This window comes from Bicyclus anynana, chromosome 27 (assembly GCF_947172395.1).
Source record: "Bicyclus anynana chromosome 27, ilBicAnyn1.1, whole genome shotgun sequence".
In the NCBI taxonomy this organism is placed as follows: domain Eukaryota; kingdom Metazoa; phylum Arthropoda; class Insecta; order Lepidoptera; family Nymphalidae; genus Bicyclus; species Bicyclus anynana.
In genome coordinates this window covers 1,220,663-1,236,311 of record NC_069109.1, presented here as the reverse complement: position 1 = coordinate 1,236,311, position 15,649 = coordinate 1,220,663, and the positions used below count along the sequence as shown (strand labels likewise).

General features: G+C 34.7%; 1 protein-coding gene across 1 annotated transcript in view; it reads left to right on the top strand.

Annotated features, from left to right (window-relative positions):
• Positions 1 to 15,649, top strand: part of LOC112055970 (cytoplasmic aconitate hydratase) — a 57,019-nt gene that overhangs the window by 22,191 nt on the left and 19,179 nt on the right. The window lies entirely within an intron of this gene.

Genomic DNA, 15,649 nt, shown 5'->3' with positions numbered 1-15,649 from the left:
AGCTTTGTTAAATGTTTTCCATATGACGACATTTTGATGTCATCTGGAAAACATATCGTCATTTTTGCACAGATAGACTCACCCAGTAGACTTACTTTACTGAGTGAGTGACAACTGTCACTGGCAAACATTTGCTGTTATTTTTTCCATAGATCCTTCTTACTATTGAAGACACATTGCAGTAGCAGTAATTACTGCACCCAGTGACAGAATGACATTAACGTGTCTACTGAGTGAGTGACAACTGTCACTGACAAACATCTTGCCGTTGTTTTCTTCATAGATCCTTCTTACTGTTGGAGACATTGCTGTAGCAGTAATCACTACACCCAGTGACAGAATGACATTAACGTGTCTACTGAGTGAGTGACAACTGTCACTGACAAATGGCTTGATGTTGTTTTCTTCATAGATCCTTCTTACTGTTGGAGACATTGCAGTAGCAGTAATCACTACACCCAGTGACAGAATGACATTAACGTGTCTACTGAGTGAGTGACAACTGTCACTGACAAATAGCTTGATGTTGTTTTCTTCATAGATCCTTCTTACTGTTGGAGACATTGCAGTAGCAGTAATCACTACACCCAGTGACAGAATGACATTAACGTGTCTACTGAGTGAGTGACAACTGTCACTGACAAATAGCTTGATGTTGTTTTCTTCATAGATCCTTCTTACTGTTGGAGACATTGCAGTAGCAGTAATCACTACACCCAGTGACAGAATGACATTAACGTGTCTACTGAGTGAGTGACAACTGTCACTGACAAATAGCTTGATGTTGTTTTCTTCATAGATCCTTCTTACTGTTGGAGACATTGCTGTAGCAGTAATCACTACACCCAGTGACAGAATGACATTAACGTGTCTACTGAGTGAGTGACAACTGTCACTGACAAATAGCTTGATGTTGTTTTCTTCATAGATCCTTCTTACTGTTGGAGACATTGCTGTAGCAGTAATCACTACACCCAGTGACAGAATGACATTAACGTGTCTACTGAGTGAGTGACAACTGTCACTGACAAACGGCTTGATGTTGTTGTTGTTACATTACATGAAGAAAGTATTTACAAAGATAGTGTTGTGACCATTAATGAACGTTCTTGTTGTTTTCATACAGTTATTATACTTGATGGTAATATTCTCCAGTGATAGTAATCATACACCCAGTGACTGATGAATGACAAGTCTACTGAGTGAATGATAACGACCATTGATGAATGTTCTTTTTTCGTGCAGATGTTCTTCATGGTGGTAATATTCTCCAGTGATAGTAATCATACACCCAGTGACTGATGAATGATAAGTCTACTGAGTGAATGATAACGACCATTAATGAATGTTCTTTTTTCGGGCAGATGTTCTTCATGGTGGTAATATTCTCCAGTGATAGTAATCATACACCCAGTGACTGATGAATGACAAGTCTACTGAGTGAATGATAACGACCATTGATGAATATACTTCTTTTTTCATACAATTGTTTTTCATGGTGGTAATATTTCCCAGTGATAGTAATCATACACCCAGTGACTGATGAATGACAAGTCTACAGAGTGAATGATAACGACCATTGGTGAATTGATGAATCTTTTTGTAATCATCAGAAACATATCACATACTTATATAAAAATTACATAGTAATATTAAAATGACATGATTAAAGTTGTAACAGTGAAACACCCATAGACAGAAATGTGACTGTCTGGATGAGACAGCTGTCACCAAAAGGATATAATGACTTGTAGTAACCTGAAATAGACATTCATATTAACATTACGTGAAGAAAGTATTTACAAGGATAGTGTTGTGACCATTAATGAACGTTCTTGTTGTTTTCATACAGTTATTATACTTGATGGTAATATTCTTCAGTGACAGTAATCATACACCCAGTGACTGATGAATGACAAGTCTACTGACTGAATGACAACTACCATTGATGAATGATCTTCATATTTCGTGCAGATGTTCGTCATGGCGGTAATATTCTCCAGTGATAGTAATCATACACCCAGTGACTGTTGAATGACAAGTCTTCTGAGTGAATGACAACTACCATTAATGAATGTTCTTCATATATCGTGCAGATGTTCTTTATGATGGTAATATTCTCCAGTGATAGTAATCATACACCCAGTGACTGATGAATGACAAGTCTACAGAGTGAATGATAACGACCATTGGTGAATTGATGAATCTTTTTTGTAATCATCAGAAACATATCACATATTTACAAAATATTACATAGTAATGTCAAAATGGCATGAATAAAGTAGTAACTGTAAAACACCCATAGGATGAAATGTGACTGTCTGGATGAGACTGCTGTCACCAAAAGGATATATGTCTTGTAGTTTCCTGAAATGGGCATTCATATTAACATTACATGAAGAAAGTATTTACAAAGATAGTGTTGTGACCATTAATGAATGTTCTTGTTGTTTTCATACAGTTATTATACTTGATGGTAATATTCTCCAGTGACAGTAATCATACACCCAGTGACTGATGAATGACAAGTCTACTGACTGAATGACAACTACCATTGATGAATGATCTTCATATTTCGTGCAGATGTTCGTCATGATGGTAATATTCTCTAGTGGCAGTAATCATACACCCAGTGACTGATGAATGACAAGTCTACTGAGTGAATGATAACGACCATTGATGAATGTTCTTCTTTTGCGACGCAAATGTTTTTCATGGTGTATTTATTCTCCAGTGATAGTAATCATACACCCAGTGACTGTTGAACGACAAGTCTACTGAGTGAATGATAACGACCATTGATGAATGTTCTTCCTTTTTCATACAGATGTTTTTCATGGTGGTAATATTCTCCACTGATAGTAATCATACACCCAGTGACTGAAGAATGACAAGTCTACTGAGTCAATGATAACGACCATTGATGAATTTTCTTATTTTTAGACGCCGATCTTTCTTATGGTAGATTTATTGTCCAGTGATAGTAATCATACACCCAGTGACTGATGAATGACAAGTCTACTGATTAAATGATAACGACCATTGATGAATTTTCTTCTCTTTTGACGCTAATGTTTCTCATGGTGAATTTATTCTCCAGTGACAGTAATCATAAACCCAGTGACTGATGAATGACAAGTCTGCTGAGAGAATGATAACGACCATTGATGAATGCTCTTCTTTTTTCATACAGATGTTTTTCATGGTGGTATTATTCTCCAGTGGCAGTAATCATACACCCAGTGACTGATGAATGACAAGTCTACTGAGTGAATGATAACGACCATTTATGAATGTTCTTCTTTTTTCATACAGATGTTTTTCATGGTGGTATTATTCTCCAGTGGCAGTAATCATACACCCAGTGACTGATGAATGACAAGTCTACTGAGTGAATGATAACGACCATTGGTAAATTGATGAATCTTTTTTGTAATCATCAGAAACATATCACATATTTATATAAAAATTACATAGTAATATTAAAATGACATGATTAAAGTTGTAACAGTGAAACACCCATAGACAGAAATGTGACTGTCTGGATGAGACAGTTGTCACCAAAAGGATATAATGACTTGTAGTTACCTGAAATGGACATTCATATTAACATTACATGAAGAAAGTATTTAAAAGGATAGTGTTGTGACCATTAATGAACGTTCTTGTTGTTTTCATACAGATACTTGATGGTAATATTCTCCAGTGACAGTAATCATACACCCAGTGACTGATGAATGACAAGTCTACTGAGTGAATGATAACGACCATTGATGAATGTTTTTTTCGTGCAGATGTTCTTCATGGTGGTAATATTCTCCAGTGATAGTAATCATACACCAAGTGACTGATGAATGACAAGTCTACTGAGTAAATGATAACGACCATTGATGAATTTTCTTCTCTTTTGACGCTGATGTTTCTCATGGTGAATTTATTCTCCAGTGACAGTAATCATACACCCAGTGACTGTTGAACGACAAGTCTACTGAGTGAATGATAACGACCATTGATGAATGTTCTTCCTTTTTCATACAGATGTTTTTCATGGTGGTAATATTCTCCACTGATAGTAATCATACACCCAGTGACTGATGAATGACAAGTCTACTGAGTGAATGATAACGACCATTGATGAATGTTCTTCTTTTTTCATACAGATGTTTTTCATGGTGGTAATATTCTCCACTGATAGTAATCATACACCCAGTGACTGATGAATGACAAGTCTACTGAGTGAATGATAACGACCATTGATGAATGTTCTTCTTTTTTCATACAGATGTTTTTTAAGGTGGTAATATTTCCCAGTGATAGTAATCATACACCCAGTGACTGATGAATGACAAGTCTACAGAGAGAATGATAACGACCATTGGTGAATTGATGAATTTTTTTTGTAATCATCAGAAACATATCACATATTTACATAAAAATTACATAGTAATGTCAAAATGGCATGAATAAAGTAGTAACTAAAAACTAAAACACCCATAGGATGAAATGTGACTGTCTGGATGAGACTGCTGTCACCAAAAGGATATATGACTTGTAGTTTCCTGAAATGGGCATTCATATTAACATTACATGAAGAAATTATTTACAAAGATAGTGTTGTGACCATTAATGAACGTTCTTGTTGTTTTCATACAGTTATTATACTTGATGGTAATATTCTTCAGTGATAGTAATCATACACCCAGTGACTGATGAATGACAAGTCTACTGACTGAATGACAACTACCATTGATGAATGATCTTCATATTTCGTGCAGATGTTCGTCATGGCGGTAATATTCTCCAGTGATAGTAATCATACACCCAGTGACTGTTGAATGACAAGTCTTCTGAGTGAATGACAACTACCATTAATGAATGTTCTTCATATATCGTGCAGATGTTCTTTATGATGGTAATATTCTCCAGTGATAGTAATCATACACTCAGTGACTGATGAATGACAAGTCTACAGAGTGAATGATAACGACCATTGGTGAATTGATGAATCTTTTTTGTAATCATCAGAAACATATCACATATTTACATAAAAATTACATAGTAATGTCAAAATGGCATGAATAAAGTTGTAACTGTAAAACACGCATAGAATGAAATGTGACTGTCTGGATGAGACTGCTGTATGGATATATGACTTGTAGTTTCCTGAAATGGGCATTCATATTAACATTACATGAAGAAAGTATTTACAAAGATAGTGTTGTGACCATTAATGAACGTTCTTGTTGTTTTCATGCAGTTATTATACTTGATGGTAATATTCTCCAGTGACAGTAATCATACACCCAGTGACTGATGAATGACAAGTCTACTGTCTGAATGACAACTACCATTGATGAATGATCTTTTTTCATGCAGATGTTCTTCATTGTGGTAGTATTCTCCAGTGGCAGTAATCATACACCCAGTGACTGATGAATGACAAGTCTACTGAGTGAATGATAACGACCATTGATGAATGTTCTTCTTTTTTCATGCAGATGTTCTTCATTGTGGTAGTATTCTCCAGTGGCAGTATTCATACACCCAGTGACTGATGAATGACAAGTCTACTGAGTGAATGATAACGACCATAGATGAATGTTCTTCTTTTTTCATGGTGGTAATATTCTCCAGTGGCAGTAATCATACACCCAGTGACTGATGAATAACAAGTCTTCTGAGTGAATGATAACGACCATTGATGAATGTTCTTCTTTTTTCATGCAAATGTTCTTTATTGTGGTAGTATTCTCCAGTGGCAGTAATCATACACCCAGTGACTGATGAATGACAAGTCTACTGAGTGAATGATCACGACCATTGATGAATGTTCTTCTTTTTTGATACAGATGTTTTTCATGGTGGTAATATTCTCCAGTGGCAGTAATCATACACCCAGTGACTGATGAATGACAAGTCTACTGAGTGAATGATAACGACCATTGATGAATGTTCTTCTTTTTTCATACAGATGTTTTTCATGGTGGTAATATTTCCCAGTGATAGTAATCATACACCCAGTGACTGATGAATGACAAGTCTAGAGAGTGAATGATAACGATCAATGATGAATGTTCTTCTTACGCAGCTTCATCAAAAGAGACAATAATATTAAAATGACGCGAAGAATGTATCTTGCAGTGCTAACTGTCAATCACCCAGTGACAGAAATGGTAAACTGTTGACTGAGTGAAAGACTGCTGTCACTAAAAGAATTAAATGACACAGCTTCATCGAAAGTGTCAATAATATTGAAATGACATTTAGAAAGTATCTTGCAGTGGTAACTGTCAAATACCCAGTGACAGAATTGGTAAACTGTCTACTGAGTAAAAGACTGCTGTCACTAAAAGAATCAACTGTTACATAGTTTCATGAAAGTGACAATAACATTAAAAGGACGCGAAGAATGCATCTTGCAGTGCTAACTGTCAAACACCCAGTGACAGAAATGTTAAACTGTCTACTGAGTGAAAGACTGCTGTCACTAAAAGAATAGAATTACACAGCTTCATCAAAAGTGTCAATAATATTAAAATGACGCGAAGAATGTATCTTGCAGTGGTAACTGTCAAACACCCAGTGACAGAAATAGTAAACTGTCTACTGAGTGAAAGACTGCTGTCACTTTAAGAATTAAATGTCACAGCTACGTCGAAAGTGACATAGTAATATTGAAATGACGCGAAGAATGTATCTTGCAGTGCTAACTGTCAATCACCCAGTGACAGAAATGTTAAATTGTCTACTGAGTGAAAGACTGCTGTCACTTTAAGAATAAAATGTCACAGCTACGTCGAAAGTGACATAGTAATATTGAAATGACGCGAAGAATGTATCTTGCAGTGCTAACTGTCAAACACCCAGTGACAGAAATATTAAACTGTCTACTGAGTGAAAGACTGCTGTCACTTTAAGAATAAAATGACACAGCTTCATCAAAAGTGACAATAATATTAATATGACGCGAAGAAAGTATCTTGCAGTGCTAACTGTCAAACACCCAGTGACAGAAATGATAAACTGTCTACTGAGTAAAAGACTGCTGTCACTAAAAGAATCAACTGTTATATAGTTTCATGAATGTGACAATAACATTAAAAGGACGCGAAGAATGCATCTTGCAGTGCTAACTGTCAAACACCCAGTGACAGAAATGGTAAACTGTCTACTGAGTGAAAGACTGCTGTCACTTTAAGAATAAAACGACACAGCTACATCAAGAGACAATATTATTAAATTGATGCGAAGAATGTATCTTGCAGTGCTAACTGTCAAACACCCAGTGACAGAAATAGTAAACTGTCTACTGAGTGAAAGACTGCTGTCACTTTAAGAATTAAATGACACAGCTACATTAAAAGTGACAATAATATTAAAATGACGCGAAGAATGTATCTTGTAGTGGTAACTGTCAAACACCCAGTGACAGACATGGTAAACTGTCGACTGAGTGAAAGACTGCTGACACTTTAAGCATAAAATGACACAGCTACATCAAAAGAGACAATAATATTAAATTGATGCGAAGAATGTATCTTGCAGTGCTAACTGTCAAACACCCAGTGACAGAAATGGTAAACTGTCTACTGAGTGAAAGACTGCTGTCACTTTAAGAATAAAATGTTACATAGTTTAATGAGTGTGACAATAATATTAAAATCACTCGAAGAATGTATCTTGCAGTGGTAACTGTCAAATACCCAGTGACAGAATTGGTAAACTGTCTACTGAGTAAAAGACTGCTGTCACTAAAAGAATCAACTGTTACATAGTTTCATGAATGTGACAATAACATTAAAAGGACGCGAAGAATGCATCTTGCAGTGGTAACTGTCAAACACCCAGTGACAGACATGGTAAACTGTCTACTGAGTGAAAGACTGCTGTCACTAAAAGAATAAAATTACACAGCTACATCAAAAGCGACATAGTAATATTCAATTGACATGTAGAAAGTATCTTGCAGTGGTAACTGTCAAACACCCAGTATTATATACTAGGCGAAAAACTGCTGACACAAACAATAAAAAAAAAACGAATAATCCCTAAAAATCTATGACTCTACTTCAAAACTCGAACTCTTCACTTAAAACATATAACACTAGCTTACGCTCCGCGGTTCTACCTGCATAGTACCCGTTTCCGTGGGAATTCGGGGATTAAATATCGCCTATGACACTCACAAATAACGTAGCTTTCTAGTGGTTAAAGAATGTTTAAAACCCTACAACACTACAAACTTTTCTTCTATATAATATTTGTACTCACTGATTGTGAAAATACAACTGAATAATCTATCATATTGAATTGCGTATTTATAATAAGGGTTAATTATTTAAGGGTGGTGGGGATGACATTATAGACGTAACAAAATAATTAATGACTTAAATTAATTAATCACCTCGTACTTTAATAAATGTTATTTGTTAATTATTTTTTTAGAGAATCCTTTGTTAATCACTCTAGGTATGCCAGTTTATGGGGATTATGTTTTTGTGCATGTGTGTATTTGTTTTTGTTTTTTTGGTTTGTCTTATTTTTTATACGAAAATATTTTGTAAAAATACGAGCTGTAATTTTTTTGGAGAGAGTGCACAGACAGACAAAAAATTAAAAAAAAAATGTATTTTTGGCTTCAGTATTATACCGTCGTCATCGTTATCAATCCATATACGGCTCACTGCTGAGCTCGAGTCTCCTCTCAGAATGAGAGGGATTAGGCCAATAGTCCACCACGCTGGCCCAATGCGGATTGGCAGACTTCACACACGCAGAGAGTTTAAAAGTTCTCTGGTATGCAGGTTCCCTCACGATGTTTTCCTTCACCTTTGAGACACGTGATATTTAATTTTTTAAAATGCACACAACTGAAAAGTTGGAGGTGCATGCCCCGGACTGGACCCGAACCCACACCCTCCGGAATCGGAGGCATAGGTCATATCCACTGGGCTATCACGGGATCGATTATACAATGCCCTCCAACAAAATATTCAAAATATCTTCTATGTATAGAATTAGACCTGTTACAGTTTTTTATAAGTATATATTTAGGTAGGTACAAACTTACAGCAAATATCACCATTAACTACCCATATTCGGCTCACTATTGAGCACGAGTCGACTCTCAGAATGAGAGGGGTTAGGCCTTAGTCCACCACGCTGGCACAATGCGCATTGGCAGACTTCACACACGTATAAAATTAAGGAAATTCTCATGCAAATATCCAAGCATATCTATACTAATATTATAAAGTTGAAGAGTTTGTTTGTTTGTTTGTACGCGCTAATCCCAGGAACTACTGGTCCGATTTGAAAAAATCATTCAGTGTTAGATAGCCCATTTATCGAGGAAGGCTATAATCTATATATTATCCCCGTATTCCCACGGGAACGGGAACCACGCGGGTGAAACCGCGCGGCGTCAGCTAGTAATAACATAAAATTGAAAATTTTGTAAAACCCCCGAATGTCATTAAATTATTAATTACACTCTCGATCAAGTAATCAATATTCTCTTTCAGTGTGCTTTCATTTGAGACCCCACTCGAGTATATTTGCAGATCGGTTGTTCTTCCCCACTTTCACGCTTTCACCCCCCAAAACTTTTAAACGGCTCAACCGATTTTCATCAAACATGTCTAAGAACACTCGCATATAAATCACCTTTTATACAAAAAAAAAGTCCTCGTTGTATAGCACAACGCAGAGATTCGATGAGTAAGCTTTAAGAAACATATTACTTACAAGCTAAGTCATCAAATCGCTGAATTGTACTTTTGTTGCCCGCCATTCCATATTGCAATGGCATAGTCAGTTGACGCTTTATATTATAGAATACAACGATATTTTATACCATAGATATGTTACGTGCCACAAAATCACCGCAATAAGTGATCCGAACTCGGCTACTTTACACAGCGCACACTTGCACAATTTTGTGTTTACTTACATTATTATATTTATGTATAATCCGGTCAATTTAAACATTCGAAGTTACATAAATTCCCACCAAGCTGAATATCGGTAAGATTGTTTAAAATATCATTAAAAATAAAATCTGTAAGTTCCCCATCTTTCCCCTGTAAGGAAAAAAAAATATTCAAGGTTAAAGGTCAAAAAAATGAGTTTTTCGCGATTTTCAGCAAAACAGTAAGTTTTATAAAATACTTCAGACAAAAATTGTAGATCATAAAATTATGTACAAAAATTTATTTATTCTTTTTTTTCTACGAGCCACCGTTTTTGAGATATTTTTGTTTTATTTTTTGTGATATTTTTCAATACTTTTTTTTGAAATATATTTTACCCCGAAAATATTCATAACACTTGTTCCTTAGACATTTTTAATTAATTTTCCATAGAGTATATAACCCTAGAGTTATGGGAAATACACCCGAGCATCCTGTATATATTTTTTACACTTCCTGAACACACAACTCGACATTGTAGACAATATTTAGTTATTATTAGTTTAAATAACTTTTGCAGTTTACTATGCTAATAAATGAAATGAAGACAATTAGCCTCTTTTGTTCGCTTCAGTTTTGACGCGCCAGTAACATATCTATATTGTAAAATCTTTGCAAGCACTGAGTTTAAATGTGTTGATGTTTCAAGTAACAATAATTTTGACTTAAACATCTTTTTTGATAAAATATATATAAATAGAGAAAGAAATCATTATCAGATTCCTGTGGTTATGTTTTTGACCGCACGTGTTACTGTTGTTGTGTCGATTATGACATTTTATAAAAAAAAACCTAAATGCACTATAATGGGGATGATGACTAGGTTTGAATATATTGATTTTTATGATACATTCGGGTAAATAAGGTCAATGTTAACTAATTTATACATAAAAAGCAAACATTGTCTGGATATTTGCAAAATAAATAAGATTAGAAGAAATCTAATAATTTTTTTTTATCGTAATTAGATGAAAATTCATACAGTATTAGCTTCCTTACATTAAATGTGACATTTTTCAATAAATGCACTATAAACATAAACGCACAAATAACAAAGATATTAGTAATTTTGTTTGAACGTCCATACAAACCTAACGATCAGCGAGCCAACGACGTCACTAACTCGTACCATTTTGTATTGAGCGTTTTTCAGGGATCCGCGGCAGCGCCTCAAATATGACCCTTTAAATCCCTGTAGCTCCGAAAGTAATGATCGCAGATACCCTGTTACTTTTACAAAATTGCTTTACTATTAGTATACTTTTAATTTATATACAATTTAAAAAACTGTCATCATCCATATTGAGGTTTTTTTATTAAATGTCGTCGTCGTCGCAATAACAAAAAGAAATACGTGGCTGAGTTTGTTTTGGACTTCTACTGATTCAACCATTCTGAGTTTAATATTTTATTGAATAAAAAGGTTTTTTTTTAATCTTTTCTCTCCCATAAGAAGTTATCACTTCAAAATCTTACATGAAAGTAATTTTAGCTGGTCGAGAGTTGAGTATCCTGGATAAAGAGGTTAGAAAGTATAATTATGTAAGATTAGACTCCCCGCGATTTCGTGCACGAAGTTCCCGTTTCCGTAGGGATACGGGTGTAAAATAGCTTAAGACAATTACAAGTAACTTTATTAGTAAAGGCATTTTCAAAATCGGTTTTGCTCTATATTATATTAGTATAGGCGACTCCCCACGGTTTCAACCGCGTTTCACGTTTCCGTGAGAATACGGCGACAATATATAGCCTATGACACTCACACATAACGTGACTTTCTTTTAGTAAATAGTTTTCAAAATCGGTTCAGTAGATCCAGAGTTACCTTCTACAGCACCACAAACTTTACTTCTTTATAATATTAGTATAGATAATTGCAAATCATTTTTAACCGATTTCCAAAAAGGAGGAGGTTCTACGTTCGGCTGTATGTATGTTTTTTTTTATGTATGTCCAGCGATAATTCCGTCATTTATGGACCAATTTTGAAAATTCTTTTTTAAAATACTATTATTTTTATATTGTAGGGGTTTTTAAAAGTCCGTTTTATTTTTTTTTTACTTTAAATGTAGTAAATAATCATTTTGACTTGTTTTAAAACTTTGAATGTAACATGTTTGTTAGTTAATGATAATTGTTTGCTATCACTTTTGTGGTTCTCAATAACTATGTTCTACATTATATAATAATTTGATACTCAGTGTCTCCATAGTAAAGAGGTCGGACTCTATACTTATAGTCAGATTGAGTAGGTATTTTAAACTATGTAAACAAACAAAAACAGCTGACTCAGGTTTGCTCAACATTTTATCATTATTTACGAATATTATCATGAAATAAAACTTCCTGTGGTAAACAAATATTTTTTTTAATTTTATATTCCTATATAATATATCCTGTTATTTATCAAACAGATAATGCTTCACTTATATTAAGGGTTCCGTAGGCAATAAAGAACTCTTATAGTTTTGTTTCTTTATTATGTAGAAGCAAGCATAAGGTTTCCTCGACATATTTAAACACATTAATCAAAACGGTTTTCTCGGAGGACGATAAGGGTGATTGATTCGTACGTTTCTTTTTTGGTGACGGAAACAATAGCAACGCGGAATAACTGCTCCGGCTAGTTCCAGGCTCCGGTTCACTAATTTTCGTACTAAACTAAATAAAATTAATTAATTAAACTGATAAAAAACCCGACTGCATAAATGATAAAAAAACTGAAAAGAAAAAAAAGCTCAGTCCAGAAGTGTAGAAAACAATTAGAAAACAGTCGGGACCTATTATATTGAATAGAATGATTTTCGTCTACATTTTTTATTAGTTTTATTTTATTTTTATATCATTTATGCCGGGTTTTTATATTTGTTTAATTAATTAATTTATTTCACACTTTTTAGTTACGATAGATGGTGAATTTCGGATTTATTGGTTACGTTTGTTACAAAGTACGATAATGTATACCTAAGTCCAACTGAAATTAAGTAAATATTCAAAAAATCTACGCAACCCTCGGTGGCCGAATCCGACTCGCACTTGTCCGATTTTTATAATCAATATATTTCTTTTAGTCTATTTTAGGTGTTTTATGACTACACTTCATAAACCTCGCACCTTATAGTCGTCCGCCTCGCGTATTATGTATAGACTTAATTAATATTAGAATTAATAAATAACGTTTTCCTAATTGTAGTTTTTTTAACATGGCCATGATATACTATTTTGAAATTCTCACAAAAATCCCTTGAATTTGATTCGCATGTTGCAATATTCACAAAAAAAAAACTTCACCCCGATTCTATAGCGTCTCACAGTCGTCTTGTTGGTTTTTTTTTTCTAATTTCACCTATCTAAGAACACTTGGGTTATTAAAACAAATCTAACGTTATCTGAATTACGTAAATCCGTTCAACGGTTTGGAAGATATGAGGTAATAAAGAATATTACATACATACATACAAGATACGCGCGAAAAACATAACCCTTCTTGCAGTCGGGTAAAAACAGTAAACAAACAACAAATAAACCATAATTAACAATAACAACGAAACGAGAACAAAACGAAATAACAAAAATTACAAGGGAAGAAAATACGCACGACAGACTGGATTTAGTTAACGAATCATTAACGAATACTGATATATAAGTAGGAGTATTAGTCATAGACAGCAAATAAAGTAGTGTTCTGTGCTGTGAAGTGTGAACTGTCAAATGTCAATCTTCTTTCACTTATTAATACAAAATCAAAAAAAATATCATAGTATATGGTAATTCTGCAATAAATGAAAGGTTAAATTCACATTAAAATAAAAGAAATCATCGTTTTAATTACAACTTCTTTCTTCTTTTGATATGAAAATACGACATTTATAAAATAATTAAAGTTATAATTTAATTTTATAAATGCACATTTAATACCCATAAAACTCAATATCTTTATTTTTCATAATGGTTTGTGACTCATGTCTGCTTGGGTTCTTTTTATGTCGTTTGTATTGTTTTTGTGCAAACTCTATATATTTAACATAGAGGAATTAGAAATGGAAATGGATCGCACCCAAATGCAGCAACAAAATTGTCTGTCGTTTTTTGAAGGGTACGAGGTAAACTCAGTCATCGATAATATTTAACAAAAATAAATAATAAAATATTTAATAAGAATAATATAATCTGTACACAGAATATTAAATTAATGGATCGATGTTTTGCTGTTTGTTCGTTCGTTAGAAGAATAGTATCTATTTTTCTTTTAGATATTGTTTTTATTACAAATTTATTATTTATTATAATTATGTTTTTGATGACCTCCGTGGCGCAGTGGTATGCGCGGTGGATTTACAAGAAGGAGGTCCTGGGTTGGATTCCCGACTGGGCTGATTGAGGTTTTCTTAATTGGACCAGGTCTGGCTGGTGGAAGGCTTCGGCCGTGGCTAGTTACCACCCTACCGGCAAAGACGTACCGCCGAGCGATTTAGCGTTCCGGTACGATGCCGTAACCGAAAGGGGTGTGGATTTTCATCCTCCTCCTTACAAGTTAGCCCGCTTCCATCTAAGACTACATCATCACTTACCATCAGGTGAGATTGTAGTCAAGGGAAACTTGTAAACAATAAAAAAAAAAATCTTAGATTGCATCCTCGCTTACCATCAGGTGAAACTGAAATCGAACGTCACTTCATCTTTTAGTGAATTAGAAGTTGTTGACCATTTTTCATGCCATTGAACTACTTACTACACAAACCGGAATGATTAGGGAGTTTTTTCAGTCGACGAAAACGATTACAACAATGAAACATCGATACGATATAAGTATACACGCGTTAGATCGTTGATTGATTGACAGAGAGGTAACGTCTTGCGAGGCAGGTCCTTCTATAATTAGTCCAAGATAATTAATTAATTGTATGTGAATCCGGGCTCAAAAGGGCTAGAACCCAGAGCCGTAAAGCTTATTATTAAAAATAAAATGTATGTGAATCGAAACGAAAAGTGTCGCCTAAAAGAACCTTTTTGAGTAGTGATATTGTTGTGTAAAAAGCCTAAAGTTGCGGACTATAGAGGTCATGTGTTCGAATCCCGTATCATTAGCGGCTTGGACAAGGTTTTTAACTAGGGTATGTAGGATGGGTGGTACGTAAATTGTATTATTTCAACAGCCGTGGCGCAGTGGTGTGCGGGGTGGATTTACAAGACGGAGGTCCTGGGTTCGATCCCCGGCTGGGCCGATTGAAGTTTTCTTAATTGGTCCAGGTCTGGCTGGTGGGAGGCTTCGGCTGTGGCTAGTTACCATCCAACCGACAAAGACGTACCGCCAAGTGATTTAGCGTTCCGGTACGATGTCGTGTAGAAAACACAAGGGGTGTGGATTTTTATCCTACTCTTAACAAGTAAGCCCGCTTCCATCTTAGATTGCATCATCACTTACCATCAGGTGAGATTGTAGTCAAGAGCTAACTTGTAAAGAATAAAAAAACATAGACATTGCATCATTGGTCCCATGGTTAGCTGGTTCAGCTACGGTGAATGAGGTCCAGGGTTTGAATCCCGGGTAAGGCTAGCAAAAAAAAACGTTATTGGGATTTTTCTTACAAGAAAAATCTTAATATCTGCCTGGACAATAAATGATTTTCGCCATAATAGAGCAAATTATTTGATTAAAATTATTACTTGACTATCTG